Below are 17,650 nucleotides of genomic sequence, written 5' to 3'. Positions count from 1 at the left end.
CTAATATCAATACATCTAAATTTTTGTCAAATATTCCTTTTTAAAGACAGCATGACCAGAATAGGAGTTTCATATTAATTCCTAAACCTGATAGAATCATCCTGCTTTCCTATTTTCAAATACATTCCTCAAAAGCCTGTTAAATAACCAACCTTCAGAGTTATTATATCAAAAGTTAATCTTTATAGGCATCATTAACTAAATTGAGTAGATTAAGGGTAGACTAGAAAACAATTAAAAAGCAGCCAAACATAACCCTAACCTGTCTGAGTCTGGAAGAGTTTTCTTTTTTCTTAAAGGGAAGGACAGGTCTCTGCCATGTGGCTGTACCTGGTGGTCCTCGTGGTCCTGTACTACCTCCTGCACTGGTACTGGGAGAGGAAGGTGGTGAGCCACCTTCAGAACAAGTTCATTTTCATCATGGGCTGTGACTTGGGCTTCGGGAACCAGCTGGCCAGGCAGCTGGACCTGAGAGGCTTGAGGGTCCTGGCTGCGTGTCTGACAGAGCAGGGGGCCAAGCAGCTGAGGAACCAGACATCAGACAGGCTGCAGATGGTGATCCTGGACGTCACCAAGACAGATAGCGTTGCTGCAGCCACCGAGTGGGTGGAGGAGCACGTCGGGGACAGAGGTATGGCCAGGGGAAGTCTGTCCATTGGGTAGGCTGCTTTGTCTTCAGTGTTTTAGAATGAGCAAAAACCATGCCACGTGAAAAGTCTTGGGGATCAGGGTGGGGGTATATTTGGGACATGTTTTATTACATGAAGACTCAAAAATACATTAGCATTCATGGAGTAAGTGAACATATTTGGGACTGGCCTAAAAAAGTCAGGTTGTATGGAATATGAGTGTATCAGAGTGGAAGGTAAAACAGTGAGGAAACAGGTTTAATAGGTAAGAGTATGTGTAGGTAGGGAAGATAGAATGAAGGCTAGAAAGGCAATGAGGGGAAAGAAAGAGGTGACTGTGGTGCAGAAACTGTAATTTGCACGTATGGTATCCTCTGAAAATCCAGAGTAAAAAGGTTAACTCTGCCATGAGCAGGCTGCCATTATGCTGCTCGTATATAATTTTACATGTCTTTTCTTGAGAACAGTATAAACCTGTCTTTCTCAAAGTTAGCAAATGGCGAGAATCAGAAAAAAACCTACTGTATCCAGGGAGGGTTCTGGAAATGTCTTTATTGTTCAGTCAGTGCCGACAGTGAATGATGAGTCAATCTTGAGAAAATAATTGAGATCAAGGTATACCCCAAACTCCTGTCACCAAGACCCAAGCAAAATCTGTGTGTAGTGTCCCCTCTTATCAGTCCTGGCATGAGTTTCTCAGACAGCCCAGGCAAGCAGCAGAGAGGGCTTCCTGTAAGGCTAAGTAGGTGCCTTACCTTTGGCAAAGGAGCAGCCAGATTTCTCAATTTTCTAGAAGAAAATCCAGGGCCGACCATTTGGGATCTGGAAGTGGTATGTCCTTCAGCTGAGTGAGCATTCTGCAGACTAATAGCTGTAGGTGTTGGTTCTTTCTCCCTTTCTTGCACTCACCTGGCCTTGACCCATGTGCATCCTGGGCAAGAACTCTGAATACAGGGAATCCCTGAGAGAGAGGGGAAAGCCAAGGAAAGGCATGTTGACTGTCCCACTGCCCATGCTGTGCTCAACATGAAGGAACTGCTGTTGTTGTTCAGTCACTAGGTCATGTCTGACCCCATGGACTGCAGCCTGCCAGGCTCCTCTGTCCATGGGATTTGCCAGGCAAGAATACTGCAGTGGGTTGCCATTTCCTTCTCCAGGGGATCTTCCCATTCCAGGGATCAAACCCACATCTCCCGCATCTGCTGCATTGGAAGGCAGATTCTTTACCACTAGCACCCCCTGGGAAGCCTGAAGGAACTGCTGCTTTCTCTCAAGTTCTGCGTGTTTCTTCCTTGCATAGCCCTTCTGCTCCCAGTGCTGAAAGGAAATCAAGAATTAATTCCTTCTGTCCAGGATACGTGGTCCTCTCAGCTGCAAATGTTCCAGTCGTTGGCACAGGTGAAGGACACTTTATCCTTATTTTTGTAAAAGGCTCTGGGACCATTTTGTTGGGGGACGGGGTGCTGTTTAAATGTCTTCTTTTGGCACTTTGGCAAAATGCTTGTTCGCAATTACTGAGAGCAGCATGATTTTCTAGTTTAAATTCATGACACAAAAACTTACTAAATTTTTGTTTGAGCTACATAGCTACTGAGGCCAAATAAAAGAGGATGAGATATTGCCTTGCTTCAGGCTGAATGTCCAGCTGGTCACTGTAGAGGCCCTGCACTGCACATCAGATCAAAGGCATGGAAATGCATCGACACCCACATAGAGAAAAGATTTTCTCTTAGTTAAAAAGTAAAATTTAAAACAAAGCTTTATTTGAAAACAAACTAGGGCTAGAAGTAAAACTATCACAACTAACTATAATTCATTTTAACTGATGATTGTCTGTGACTCTGTAGCTATCATCAGAAACACACAATGTGAGAAATGTGAGAAAATTGAACTCTTACATTGTTTACAGAACAATGAACCATTAATTAGGTTGACATGTATTTTGTAATCATTTATTTCAAAAAGTGTTCTATTTGGTCACATTATTTCAAGATCTTGGAGTGAATAAGGATTTTTTACTGCCTCAAGTATTTTCAAAACCCCCAAATTCCTTGAGCCCCAGGATACATGTTTCCTTTGAAGTTTCGCTTTTCTCTCCCTCTCCCGTAGTAATGAGAGAAAAATGAAAAGGGGGTTTGGCCCTTTCAGAGATAAGTCTCCATATGTTAATGAAAGGTTGAAGCCTCAAAACCTCACACCCTCAATGGTCCAGAAATAAGCCTCCTGCTTAAGCAGCTAAATCGGATGCATTTGGGGACTGCTGATGCCAATGGCTTCCTGTAGTCACCATTTTATTCATTTTGCATCTCTGGATTGGAGCCTCTGTTTTAAAGGCCACCCCTGGCTGAAGCTTTCTTTCTAAAATCTAGTTACGCATACTTTTCTGACTTTTTTGGAATTTAATCTTGGTTGTACTAATTATCAGTGTAGTCCCTTTTTCCAATACAACTTTTATTGCAAGCAATTTTAAATTTCTTGAGAGAATGATTGATGTCTTAACCATTTGAATATATATTATTTACACATCCAGTCTCCTGTGAGACTGGATGACATTGGCGCATAAGAATCAGTAAACACCCCAGCACAGATCCCTCACTCTCTTCCCCTTAAAAAAAAATGGGTCCAGCCCCGGTGGATCCAGGGTGATTCGAAGGTGGGGACGGAGTCGGCGTCTTTGGAAAAATACATATTTAATCACAGATATAGAGAGAGATTAGAAATGGATAGTGTAGTAGGAAGATTAGCGGAGAAAAAGAGTCTGAATAACTTGGATTACGTGGAATAGCATCCATGCTCCAGATAGGAATTCAGCCAGAAAAACAGGAGCAAGAAAGAAGCGACATGGGGGAATCAGTCTTTCCGGAAACTGATCCGATTTCGTTATTTCTGGGTTTGCTTATATACCTTTTGTTACACATAGGGATGAATACAGAGTCACGCAGGGGTCAGCAGTCCTGACCTTTATCAAAATCAGGTGCTTCACATAAATGTATAAAAAAGGTACATCATCTTCTGGCCATGAGTGAGACCTGCTGACATTTTATGACCCTTTCTTTCTGATAACCAAGAAACTTATTTCTTCCAAGGGTGTTTTTTCTTAAACCAGGCACCACCCTCCAAATAAAGTTACATTCCTATAGGGTGAGGGTGTAGTGAGTTACAATCAAGAAAGGAATTTATTTAACCCAAGGTTAACAGGATTAATCTTAAAGGTTAATACTTATTTCTCCTATATGCTTAAAGGTTAATACTTATTTCTCCTATATGTTAGTTATATTCATTATAAGGGTAGGGAACATGGAGATTTAGCAGCAAACATCAGCCCAACAAATGAAAATCCTTTCACCAATGCTCCCCTTAAAATCTATTTAGTCTTAAGATAGTGATAAAGTTACATTTTTACATAACAAGGACACAGTGATTTATAACAAAGTACAGTGATCTATTACAAAAGAGAAAATCCATTAACTCAAAAAGTCTAGTATTGCTAACCTTAAAACTTCTATATTTCCTTTTCTATATTCCAAATACATTGATTAATATATTCCCAGGTGCCTAAGGATATGGAGGCCTGGCAGCAATCATTGACTCAACAAGAAGAAAAAGCCCTGTGCTAATTAAGACTCTCAAAATACTCCAAAACTCTCTGCGCTGTTTATGGTTGAGAGGTAGTAAACAATCATGTGCCAGGAATATGGATAATCCTGTTCCACAAGCTAGTCTGTCAGCAGAGAGGTTTGACCTGAGATATCCTTGTCCCACCCAGAGCAGGGAATTAGCAGCAATTATTGACACAACAAATGAAAAACCCTTCACCAATATAATTCCTAACCAACCCACTATACTAATAATTTCTAACTCCCCAAAAGAATTTGCCTTTAGTAAGTCTAAAACATCTCGTGCCTCTCAGATTTGGAGGCTGTAAACAATCACATGTGGCCGGACGAACCTATACAGGTGGGCTAGATAACCTTCAGAGGAGTCTGTAAGCTGAAACACTCTTGTCACGCCCAGGAATTTTTATTGACTTGGAGCTGCAAGTTAACTCCTTCTCCGAGAGAAATGGTTATGGGGGAGAGCCCCCCGTAAAGTCAGAGGTGTATGTGAGAGCATAAAACAGACTCTGGTTTTGGGGTTAGATGCTTGGGAACAGGGGCTTTCCTGAGGCTTGATCACGCCTTTGCGTGTGTCAAGCCTCGTTCCTCATGACCTTTGCCATGGGCGGAGTTCCTCCCTTGCTTTGCAATGTTGTGTTGGTTTCTGCTGTACAACAAAATGAATCGGCTATAAGCATACATATATTCCCCTCTCTTGGACCTCTCCTCCACCCACTTCCCCCATGCCACCATCTGGGTCATCACAGAGCCCTGCTCTGAGCTCCCTGTACTATGCAGCAGGTACTCCCTGCCTTTTAAGAATGGGATCTCTGAAGTGGAGATCTCTGTTGGGAATTTGAGCCAAGGACATAAATTGTGGCAGATGTCACTTCTTTTCTATTCACATCCCCTATCCTCTGCAAAGTTCTAAAAAATGAATAAAGGAAAGAAAGTAATATTGTTTTAAAAAAAAGTAATACTGATATTGGGGCATCATTACTTAAAAACCATTCTCACAATACAAAAGTGTATATTCTCTTCCTTCCAGTCTTTTTGGGTTATGAGAGGCAGAGAGAAGACCAGGAATTGTGAGACAATGAAAGAAATGTGAAGGGGTTTCCCAGGTGGTGATAGTGGTAAAGAATCTGGCTGCAGTGGAGGAGACCAAATGCAGTTCGATCCCTGGGTCGGGAAGATCCCTTGGAGGAGGGCATGGCAACACACTTCAGTAATCTTGCCTGGAGAATCCCCTGGATGGAGGAACCTGGTGGGCTGCAGTCCATAGGGCCACACAGAGTTGGACACAACTGAAGTGACTTACCATGCACACATAAAACATACTTTATAATTTGCCAATCTATTGGATTTATTGTTTATCTTCCTCAGGAGAATGTGGTCTGAACACTGAAATGATTCATAAATGGGCTTTCTGTCTCTAACTAATATTTTGTTTCTACTCCAGGCCTCTGGGGTTTGGTAAACAATGCTGGCATCCTGCTGCCTGCTGCCCCGAATGAATGGCTGACCAAAGATGACTTCTCCAAGATCTTGAATGTGAACTTGATTGGCCTCATTGAGGTGACACTGAGCTTTTGTCCCCTGATCAGAAAAACCAGGGGAAGAGTAGTCAATGTTTCTAGTCCAGCTGGGAGAGTATCCCTGTTTGGCAGTGGCTACTGCATTTCTAAGTATGGGGTAGAAGCTTTATCTGACAGTCTGAGGTAAGGCCCAACCTCTGAGGAAGACTTGACTGTGGCTAGCAGTGTATTTGTGAATGGTGAGCCTGGGTTCCTGATATATAGATGGCAACTAAAATGAGAAACTTTGGAAATGGAATGCCTAAATCTTTTCACAATATAAGGTAGTACATTCAGTTCAGTTCAGTCACTCAGTTGTGTCCAACTCTTTGCCACCCCATGAATCACAGCACGCCAGGCCTCCCTGTCCATCACCAACTCCTGGAGTTCACTCAGACTCACGTCCATCGAGTCAGTGATGCCATCCAGCCATCTTATCCTCTGTTGTCTCCTTCTCCTCCTGCCCCCAATCCCTCCCAGCATCAGAGTCTTTTCCAATGAGTCAACTCTTCGCATGAGGTGGCCAAAGTACTGGAGTTTCAGCTTTAGCATCATTCCTTGCAAAGAAATCCCAAGGCTGATCTCCTTCAGAATGGACTGGTAGTACATTAGGGAATGTGAAAAATGTATTAGGATTTATTTGGTCTTAATTGCCACTCCTATAAGATTTCTATGTGTTTCAAACAAATTCAATATATTTCTATAAGACATATATATGTATAAAATATAAATGAATATTATGTATGTAATGTACACTTCACATGTGAATGATAAGAGTCTGTCACTAAAAAATTATTTGCCTTATTAATTAAGTACCTTAAGTCACTAAACCTGACGGTTCTCATAAGGAAAGACTGAACCTTGGCGGGTTATAGGGAAAGCTCTGGGCCAAGCATTCTATTCACTCCTCACAGAAAACTCATGCATAAGACACGATGATTCTCTGCGGTCAAGTGTGAAGTTGAGCCAGGATCTGAACTCAGTTCTGCGGGTGAAAATCTCTGGAGTGGGCGTACAGCAAATATGAACATGAGTGTGTGCTGGTGCATAGAGGCACCGACAAGGGGGTGACTTACCTTTCCCTGGGGCAGAGGTCAAGGAAGGATTCACAAAGACACTGAGTTCTAACCCGAGCAGTAGGTAAGGAGATAGAGGCTCAGGGGTTCAGGGAGCTGTCACAGAGGGGGGAGGGTCTGTAAGAGAGTGGTGTGAGATGGGCAGCAAGAGGCAGCATCAAAGCCCAGATCTGAAGCTTTCCAGAAAGCAATCTATGGGTGTTGGCCCTTCTCATTTTACTTGAACATCTTCCCAAGATGCTTGAGTGTACTCTTTCATATTCTTCCCTGACCCAAATGCCTTTCTTGAAACATTGTGCCTTGGGCATTCTTTGCTTAAGAAGGGGTGGGATTGATTAGGTCAGATGCCAATATCATTTCCTTGGTTAACACTCTCTCATCTTGTGTTTCACAAGGGAGCTCAGTCATTTTGGCCTTCGTGTTGTTCTCATAGTACCTGGAAAGTACAAAACATCCATTTCCCTGACAATATGCAGGATATACTCGAGGGGATCTGGAGTCAAGTGTCCCCAGAGGTGAAAGAGAGCTATGGGCAGAAGTACTCTGAAGGCTGTAAGTTCTTCCTCTATTCCCCCAGAGTGGGGATGGCAGAGTTATTAACTTCTCAAGTCCTTGCTGCGTATAGCAGGAGGCCCAGCTCACTTGCTGCTGTCCCTCCTGCTTCACTCAGGCTGTCAGCTTTCCCCTGAGCCCCAACACCTGCTCAGTATATGAAAGCTCTGTGCCAGGTGCTATGGAAGAATTAACTCTGTCAGTTCCCATAACCCTAGAAGGAAAGTGCTGGTGTTACCCCTCATCTACAGATAAGGAAACTGAAGCCTGAAATATTGAGTCATTTCCCAGGATTACTCTGCAAGTCAGTGGCAGAGTGATGAATTGAATTCTGCAATGTTTGGACATGACTGAGTGACTGAGCATGCACACAAACATATATATGTGTGTTACCACACACAGACACACACATATATACACACACACACATATAATATTGCTCTAGACAACTTTAGCCCAATAGAAATACAATGCTAGCCACAACTGTAAGTCACATATGCAATTTTAATTTTTCTAACAGCCACATTAAAGAAAAATGACAGGTGAATTTAATTCAGAACAGACTCTATCCAGAATACCGTCATTTCAACAAATCAATATAAAAAAATTACAACTGAGATATTTTACATTCTTTCTTTGTGTTAAGTCTTTACAACCCAATGTGAATTTTTACATTTATTGTGCATCTCAATCAGATTGACCACATTTCTTATGCTCAGTTGCCACTTGTGGCTCCGACTGCAGTGCTGGACAGCACAGCTGCAGAGCCTGTGCCCTGAGCCCTGCACCCTGCACCCTTATTGCTTGTACCTTGTATTCTCTCCTGCTTCTTTTCAAGTTAATGTGTTGCCACAGTTCTAACTTTCCCCCCACTCTATAACAGATTGCCAGTATGTTCATGGCCTCATTGCTAAAGGAAAGGAGAATCTGAGCCCGGTCGCCAACTGCATGAAGCGCGAGCCTGACTGCTGTTGACCCTCGTATCCGCTACTCTGTTGACTGGGACAGCAAATGCTTCACTTTTGCTCTGTCTTATTTACCAACATCTGTGGCAGACTTTATCCTTTGTCATATTTTATAAGCAATCAGGCCTTAAAATGCTTTGTAGTCTGTGAGTTCAACCTAAACACTTGATTCTAGATGGGGAGCAGTCATCAGATTTTCTTCTTGAAAGGAGAATGAACCAGAGGAACATGCAAGCTCTCTGTTCCAATGGGTCCTCAGAGATGATGCCATATTTTAGTTCACGAATTTTCAGATTCTTTCAAAAAATACTTGGTGCATACCTCCAATATTCCAGGCACAGTTCTGGGTGCTGAAGATTCATCCATATACAAAACAAGGTCCCTGCCTCGTGGCACTCACTTTCTAGCTGGATCACTCCAGTGTGGGAGGACTCTGCCGAGAGAATTTTCAAAGTTCAAAGGACTATCAGGTCTCTTAACAACCTGGAGTAAGAGGTGTGGGCATGGTCATAGCTACTGCCTTGAGAGTCTCACATTATTGGTGGTTTTCTATTTGAGATATAAATTATTTTCTTTCCAGCAGTTTTTTTTAAAAAAAATCCTACTTTTCTAAAAATTAAATTAGTTTATCAAATAAATCAATGGATTAAATAATTTAGTCCTCTTCTTGTCAACTTTTGAAATACTCAGACTTAACTACCTCTGTCTGGGCTTCCCTTGTAGCTCAGATGGTAAAGAATCTGCCTGTAATGTGGGAGACCTGGGTTCGATCTCTGGGTTGGGAAGATCCCCTGGAGAAGGAGATGGAAACCCACTCCAGTATGCTTGCCTGGAAAACCCCATGGACAGGGGAGCCTGGCGGGCTACAGTCCATGGGGTTGCAAAGAGTTGGACACAACTGGGCGACTAACACACACACATACACACAACTACCTCTGCCCAGATTCTCTGTCAGTGGTCACCTGCATGACTCTGTGAAAGTGTTCGTCTAGTCCTTGCCTTGCTTTTTGACCCCTGCTTTGCCCCAAATCAACCTCACTCTCCTCCCCTCACCCAATTCCTCTCAGTTTTGCTCCCTTTCCCTCTCAGCTTTGGGGAGGGTATGTTGAGTGTAGGGAAACTGGACTTGGGAATCAAAAAGGGCCAAGGTTGGATCCCAACTCTGCTATTCCTGACTGTGTAACTCTGGGCAAAAATATTGCTCTGAGTTTGCTTCTCTTAAATGAGAATAATATTGTCCCATATGTCTGTATCAAGAGTTCAGAGAGACTCAAGGTGCTCTGAGACAGATCCTTCTTTCTGCCTCTGGAGGATATTCTTGGAAGTTATGCTTCAAATATTCTAAAACTAACCATTTGTCCTTGTGTCTCTCTCCATGGTTGGTCACTCAGTCATGCCCAACTCTTTGTGACCCTGTGGACGGTAGCCCACCAGGCTCCTCTGCCCACAGGGTTCTCTAGGCAAGAGTACTGGAGTGGGTTGCCATTTCCCTTCCCAGGGGATCTTCCCAATCTAGGAATTGAACCTGCATCTCCTGAGGCTCCTGCATTGGCTGGCAAATTCTTTACCACTGAGCCACCTGGGACTCTCTTAGCAATATCTAATTATATGATGCTTTGGACTCATCATACCATATCTACATTTAAAGATACTTAGCTTATGGGGGATAATGCTATGAGATAGGTAACCTCTTATTATCCCTGCTTACTTGTGTGAAAACTCAAACTGAAAATGGCTCACTTCTCTTAGTTCTGAGAATCTCCAGCTAAGCGCAGGACAGGTCTCCTGACTCCAAGTCTCATGGTTGCCTAAATGGATAAATAGAACTCTCATGCTATGCCAACATTTCATTTTTTTTTTTTAGATTTGATATTTTATTTATTTATTTTTTAATTTTTATTTTCATTTTATTTTGCTTTACAATACTGTATTGGTTTTGCCATACATTGACATGAATCTGCCACAGGTGTACATGAGTTCCCAATCCTGAACCCCCCTCCCACCTCCCACCCCATATCATCTCTCTGGATCATCCCCATGTACCAGCCCCAAGCATCCTGTATCCTGTATCGAACATAGACTATATGCCAACATTTCTATTCTTGTAGTGATAAAATCATACATTTTTCACATTGAAAAATTATTCATTTGATGTCCTACCCAGGCAGAATCTTAGGTATTTTATAGAGAAAATTATGTCTGTGTTGGAATTATTGCTGTTTGGAGACATGGGAACTTGCTGTCTGCATAATACAGTCATCTTGTCAGAATTATTCTGCTTTACAAATGAGAGAATACTGATTTCTGCTATCTTTGACTGCACAGACCTGGTCCAAATCAAATGGACAGTTACAGAGGAAAATTTGTCATCACTGTTTTGCCATTATTTTCAATAAGAATAATTCTAAAATGAGGTGATCAACAAATCAAACCATCATAAATAAATCATCATATGTTAAGACCCTCCTAAGTTGGAGATTTCACATGAATATTGCTACCATTTAAATAGTATGCTCTTTTAAGTCAAATATATGAGATACGTGGTAGGGACACTGATCTCACTGTAAGCCCTGATAAGCATAGCATTTATCCTCAGAGTTCTGATGGCAGAAAATTCTAACCTCTTTTCTTCTAATAGTTTGGCAGATTAAAAAAAATTTTGCCTGGATGGGAGGGTAGTTCGGTGAAGAATGGATACACTTGTATATATGGCTGTATCTTTTCACTGTTCACCTGAAATGGTCACAAAAATTTTTGTTAATTGGCTATACCCCAACACAAAATAAAAAGTTAAAAAATAAATAACTTGATTTCTGGAATCTAGCTTAAGAAATCCAATTAAAACAACATTTGATTGAGTAAACTACTATATCCTAGTCACTGGGCCAAGTGGTGAAGGAAAACTAAAATACAGCTCTCGATTTTAAGATGGCAGCAGGGCTTCCCTGCTGGCTCAGTGGTTAAAGAATCTGCCTGCCAATGCAGGAGACACAGATTTGATCTCTGGGCCGGGAAGATCCCACACACCTCAGAACAACTAAGCCCAAGCTCCACAACTACTGAGCCTGTGCTCTAGAGTCCAGGAGCTGCAACTACTGAGCCCACATGCCGCAACTTCTGAAGCCCTCATGACCTACAGCCCGAGTTCCACAGCAAGAGAGTAGTCCTTGCTCACCGCAATTAGAGAAGAGCCTGCACAGCAACGAAGATCCAGGACAGCCAAAAATAACTAGCTAAATAAAGTTATTTAAAAAGATGGCAGCAGACTGAAATTATTGTAACCTTAACCTCTACACTAAATCCTAGAAAAGGGGGAACAAAGTGAAGGGGAAAGACCATGAAAGTGAAAGTGTTAGTTGCTCAGTTGTGTCCTACTCTTTGTGACCCCATGGACTGTAGCCCCCAGGTTCCTCTGTCCATGGGATTTTCCAGGCAAGGATACTGGAGTGGGTTGCCATTTCCTTCTCCAGGAGATCTTCCTGACCCAGGGACCTAACCTGGGTCTCCTGCATTGCAGGCTGAGTCTACTGTTTGAGCTGCTAGGGAAGTCCATGTAAGATGTATATTATGCTTCTTTTGGGAACATGTATATATATATATATATATATATATATGAATGCAAACTTCAAAAATACAAGAATATACATTAAGCTAATGGCATGCAGGGGTTACTACTAGAAAAAGAAAATACCATAAGTCAAGGCTAATTGTCAAAAAAGACTTAAGTATTATTTGCAATGCTATAATGAAAAAATAAGGACATAGATATACATTATAACTTAATACATAGTAATAAAATAACATTAAAAAAATGAGGTGCTAAAAATTCACTCAACACTGTAACGATGAGTCAAGTTAAGGCAGGCATTGACACTGTGGAGGGTTTGGGGAATGTGCGGAGTGTCAGAGAATCTGAGCATGAGCTGAAGGAGGGGACTGCATGTGCAGGAGAGCTGTCCAGATTCACCTGGGTGAGTACTGTGGTCACATAGGAGAGCTGCCCAGCATGGCTTGTTGGAGCCCAGTGGAAGTAAGGAGACTGTTTGCACATGGAGGGGGGTTGCAGCAGTAATGGGAAATTGCTTCCGTAAAGGGGGCAGATTGAATAAATGACTATATTAATAAGATTTCTTACTTACAGAGAAAGGAGCCACAAATATGCAAAGGCAAAAACTCTATTCTAATTTTGGACTGAAACTGGAGGTATTGTTGTGAGCCCATGGTTTTCCATACAAGTAAATATAGATTTAAATATGTATACAAACTTATACACATGTATACACACTTACACACGTGCACACACATATCCATACATATATATTTTGTTGTTCAGATTCCAAGTCGTGTCTGACTCTTTGCGACCCCATGGACTGCCGCATGGCAGGCCTTCCTGTCCCTCACCGTTTCCAGGATTTTGACCAAGTTCATGTCCATTGCACTGGTGATGCCATCCAACCACCTCATCCTCTGTCACCCTCTTCTCCTTCTGCCTTCAGTCTTTCCCAGAATCAGGGTCTTTTCCAATGAGTCAGCTCTTCATATCAGGTGGCCAAAGTATTGGAACTTCAGCTTCAGCATCAGTCCTTCCAATGAGTATTCAGGGTTGATTTCCTTTAGGACTGACTTGTTTGATCTCCTTGCTGTCAAGGGACTCTCAAGAGTCTTCTCTAGCACCATAGTTTAAAAGCATCAATTCTTTGGTGCTCTAGTCTTGTTTACTGAAAGGGCTTGGGAAGAATAACACAATAGCAATAGCAATCAGAAAACTTTGTATCTAGATCTTGACTTCTAACTACCATTGTCTACTAAAAGGAAACAAGACTACTTAGAGAAGTGGTTGACAGGTGCTGGGAATATGCAAGATGGGTTTGGACCATCTTGTTGAAGGAGAAAGGAAGTAAGCACTCAAAGGATGAAGAAATTTGTCAAAATAACCCAGAAGGTAGATTCCAGGGGCCCCCACTGAACAAATCTGTGAGTATTTGGGCATCAAAATAAATATCTAAAAAACAGATATTTAGCCAATTGGTCAAAACAAAAAACCATAAGCCATATTGACATGGAGGATCTGTTTGACCCATCACAAAGCTCCATCCCCTTGGTCATAGCCTTTTGTTTAGAGATAAGCACATGACTCATATGAGGTTAATCAGGTAGGTCATTAGTAGGAATTGATATGTGGCTACAGCAAAAATTTCATTTTCCTCTAGGATTTTTTATCTGGGGACAGTAAGTATAGGATACTTGTGGCCATCTTGCCTACCGCATGGAAAGAGCCAATTCCTTTTGAAGCGCAAAGCCAAGCAGTGATAAGTAAAATTGAGAGTTGGGATGAGAAACCGCAAAGACATTATTTGGTCCCCTGGATTCAGTAGGGCCAGAAGCTAGTTACCTCCCTGGATTTCCCTGCCCTGGTTATGTGGAGATGTTTTCTTTTTTTAAAATTTTATATATTTGTTTATCTCTCAGTTTGTGAAAATGTTCTTAATTTGTTATGTAGCAAACAAACTTCAACTTCAACTATGATTGCTATGCAAAAGAACAGAAGATAATCTGCTTTGCAATGAACTTTATTTTATTATTATTTATTTTTTAAATTTAAATTTATTTATTTTAATTGGAGGCTAATTACTTTACAATATTGTATTGGTTTTGCCATACATCAACATGAATCCACCATGGGTGTACACATGTTCCCCAACCTGAACCCCCCTCCCACCTTCCTCCCCATACCATCCTTCTGGGTCATCCCAGTGTACCAGCCCCAAGCATCCTGTATTCTGCATCGAACCTGGACTGGTGAATCATTTCTTATATGATATTATACATGTTTCAATGCCTTTCTCCCAGATCATCCCACCCTCTCCCTCGCCCACAGTGTCCAAAAGTCTGTTCCATACATCTGTGACTCTTTTGCTGTCTCACATACAGGGTTATCGTTACCATCTTTCTAAATTCCATATATATGTGTCAGTATGCTGTATTGGTGTTTTTCTTTCTGACTTACTTCTGCAATGAACTTTAAAGTTCAACTGCACACAGGCAACATGTTATATATGAAAAAATTACTAACTGAACTACAGGTATTAAATACTGAAAAAGAGTTAGCCGTTTACTATAATTTATTTTATTTAACAATCTAGGAAGTTTGCAGCCATCAGCAGTTCCAGTGGAATTTCAGGTGCAATTGGGAATTCAGGAATCTCCTCGGAGCTGTTAGTGTATTGAATCTTGTAGGTAAAATACATGCATACTTTTGATAGCATATGTAAAGGGATCTCTCTAAAATTGACTTCATTAGTTTTGTTCTCAGCAAACTGACCTGGGCCACTCAACATGGTTTTTATCGTTCCTGATGTTAGTGCATGTTCTCTCTTTACAATAAATCCATGACCATCTGAAGATATCAGTTTGATATGCATGGCATCAGGGCCCTCGCAGCCACCACAGGTTTTCTCTTCATCCATTATGTTCTTATGAAATTCTACTTGGCTTCCACAGGAGCTTTAGTAGTTTCTCATCAGCTCTGCAGCAATCCCAGCCACTGCACTGGGTCCCCACTCACCGCCACAGCCCCTACACCAGAGATGCCCTGCACCACCACCCCCGCCCCCTTGCCTAGGTTCTGGGGTAGCAGCTGTTTTCTTTTATAGTAGTTTGGTTTGGATTTCTATCACTTGTACCCCAAGTGTTCTACTATGGAAAGATATACACTTAAAATGATAATTTCAGTAAAATGTATAATTAGATATAGAGAAGCATGATGTGGATCAGAGAAAGTGTTATTTAGCCCAACCTAGACCTTTAGAGTGGGCTTCCCAGGTAGTGTTAGTAATAAAGAATCTGCCTGCCAATGTAGGAGACTTAAGAGATGGGGGTTTGATTCCTGGATTGGGAAGATGCCCTGCAGGAGGGCGTGGCAACCCACTCCAATAATCTTGCCTGGGAATCCCAAGGACAGAGGAAACTGGTGGGTTACAGTCCATAGGGTTGCAATAGTTGGACATGACTGAAGCGACTTAGCAATCATGCACAGAACTTTAGAGTAAGTTTTCTGAAGAGCCCTGCTTGGGGTCAATCTTGCCCAACTGAATCTTTCAGGCCAGGGAGGCTTAAAGATCTCTCAAGGATCTAGAAAACTCTGGCAGAACCTCTTCAGTGAGATTATATTTCTAACTACATCTTCTGGAAGCCATGGAGACAAGGTAGCTTCTAGTTATGAAGCCAGAGAGGTGCCCCTAGGAAGCTGCCCCTGTCCAGGAACTGGCCTTGCCCACCCCCAAGAGTGGAGCCTCTCACCCATGTATGCTCCCTTGAGGATTCTCATTCTCCCAGAAGATTGAGTACCTACTGGATGTTCAGCACCATATGCTGGAGGTAGAGTATTAGGAAAGGCAAGCTGTGTCTCTAACCTCAGGAAAGATGGACAGTTAAGCCACAAGTTACAACACAGTGTGAAAAGTGCTGTGATGGGGGACATCAGGGCATCAGTCCTAGTTTGGGGGATCTTCACTCTAGCAGGAAGGAAAGAGAAAAGCAGGGATGGCAGGCAAGGATTTTTTAATGTGTTTAAATGAAAAGTTCCCTTTGGGTGACTTCTAATTCCTCTGTGGGGGCCTAGCACATCTGCTGTGAGGATAGAGGGCAGAAAGTTGAAGAAAGGGTCAAAGGGAGCTGGAATTTGAGGTCATATTGCATTATATTGGACACAAAAGAGTCTGAGATGCAGTACTTGGATACAATCTGAAAAACGATGGAATGATCTCTGTTCATTTCCAAGGCAAACCATTCAATAGCACAGTAACCCAAGTCTATGCCTGACCAGTAATGCTGAAGAAGCTGAAGTTGAACAGTTCTATGAAGACCTACAAAGCTAAGAAGACCTATAAGACCTTCTAGAATTAACAACCAAAACAAGATGTCCTTTTCATTATAAGGGACTGGAATGCAAAAGAAGGAAGTCAAGAAATACCTGGAGTAACAGCCAAATTTGGCCTTGGAGTATGGAATGAAGCAGGGCAAAGGCTAATAGAGTTTTGCCAAGAGAATGCACCGGTCATAGCAAACACCCTCTTCCAACAACACAAGAGAAGACTCTACACATGGACAACACCATATGGTCAATACCAAAATCAGATTGATTACATTCTTTGCAGCCAAAGATGGAGAAGCTCTATACAGTCAGCAAAAAAACAAGACTGGGAGCTGACTATGGCTCAGATCATGAACTTCTTATTGCCAAATTCAGACTTAAATTGAATAAAGTAGTGAAAACCACTAGACCATTCAGGTATGACCTACATTAAATCCCTTACTATTATACAGTGAAAGTGACAAAGAGATTCAAAGGATGAGATCTGACAGACAGAGTGCCTAAAGGACTATGAATGGAGGTTCATGACATTGTTCAGGAGGCAGGGATCAAGACAATCCCCACGGAAAAGAAATGCAAAAAAGCAAATTGGTTGTCTGAGAAGGCATTACAAACAGTTGTTAAAAGAAGGGACGTGAAAGGCAAAGGAGAAAAGGAAAAATATACCCATTTGAATACAGAGTTCCAAAGAACAGCAAGGAGAGATAAGAAAGCCTTCCTCAATGATCAATGCAAAGAAATAGAGGAAAACAATAGAATGGAAAAGACTAGAGATCTCTTCAAGAAAATTAGAGATACCAAGGGAACATTTCATGCAAAGGTGGGCACAATAAAGGACAGAAATTGTATGGACCTAACAGAAGCAGAAGATATTAAGAAGAGTTGGCAAGAATACACAGAAGAAGTACATAAAAAAGATCTTCACGACCCAGATAATCACTACGGTGTGATCACTCACCTTGAGCCAGACATCCTAGAATGTGAAGTCAAGTGGGCCTTAGGAAGCATCACTATGAACAAAGCTAATGGAGGTGACGGAATTCCAGTTGATCTATTTCAAATCCTGAAAGATGATGCTGTAAAAGTGCTGTACTCAATATGCCAACAAATTTGGAAAACTCAGCAGTGGCCACAGGACTGGAAGAGGTTAGTTTTCATTCCAATCCCAAAGAAAGGCAATGCCAAGGAATGCTCAAACTACCGCACAATTCCACTCATCTCACACGCTAGTAAAGTAATGCTCAAAATTCTCCAAGCCAGGCTTCAACAGTAAGTGAACTGTGCACTTCCTGATGTTCAAGCTGGATTTAGAAAAGCAGAGGAACCAGAGATCAAATTGCCAACATCCGCTGGATCATGGAAAAAGCAAGAGAGTTCCAGAA

At 41.9% G+C, this 17,650-nt stretch overlaps 2 pseudogenes; one reads left to right on the top strand and one right to left on the bottom strand.

Annotated features, from left to right (window-relative positions):
• The first annotated feature begins 318 nt into the window (after positions 1-318).
• LOC138078325 (retinol dehydrogenase 16-like) lies at positions 319-8,526 on the top strand (annotated as a pseudogene).
• A 6,000-nt stretch (positions 8,527-14,526) lies between these two features.
• LOC138078907 (elongin-C pseudogene) lies at positions 14,527-14,862 on the bottom strand (annotated as a pseudogene).
• Positions 14,863-17,650: the final 2,788 nt, after the last annotated feature.

This window comes from Capricornis sumatraensis, chromosome 4 (genome assembly GCF_032405125.1).
Source record: "Capricornis sumatraensis isolate serow.1 chromosome 4, serow.2, whole genome shotgun sequence".
NCBI classification, from domain to species: Eukaryota; Metazoa; Chordata; class Mammalia; order Artiodactyla; family Bovidae; genus Capricornis; species Capricornis sumatraensis.
The sequence above is the reverse complement of the archived record's forward strand: the minus strand, read 5'-3'. Positions and strand labels throughout refer to the sequence as shown.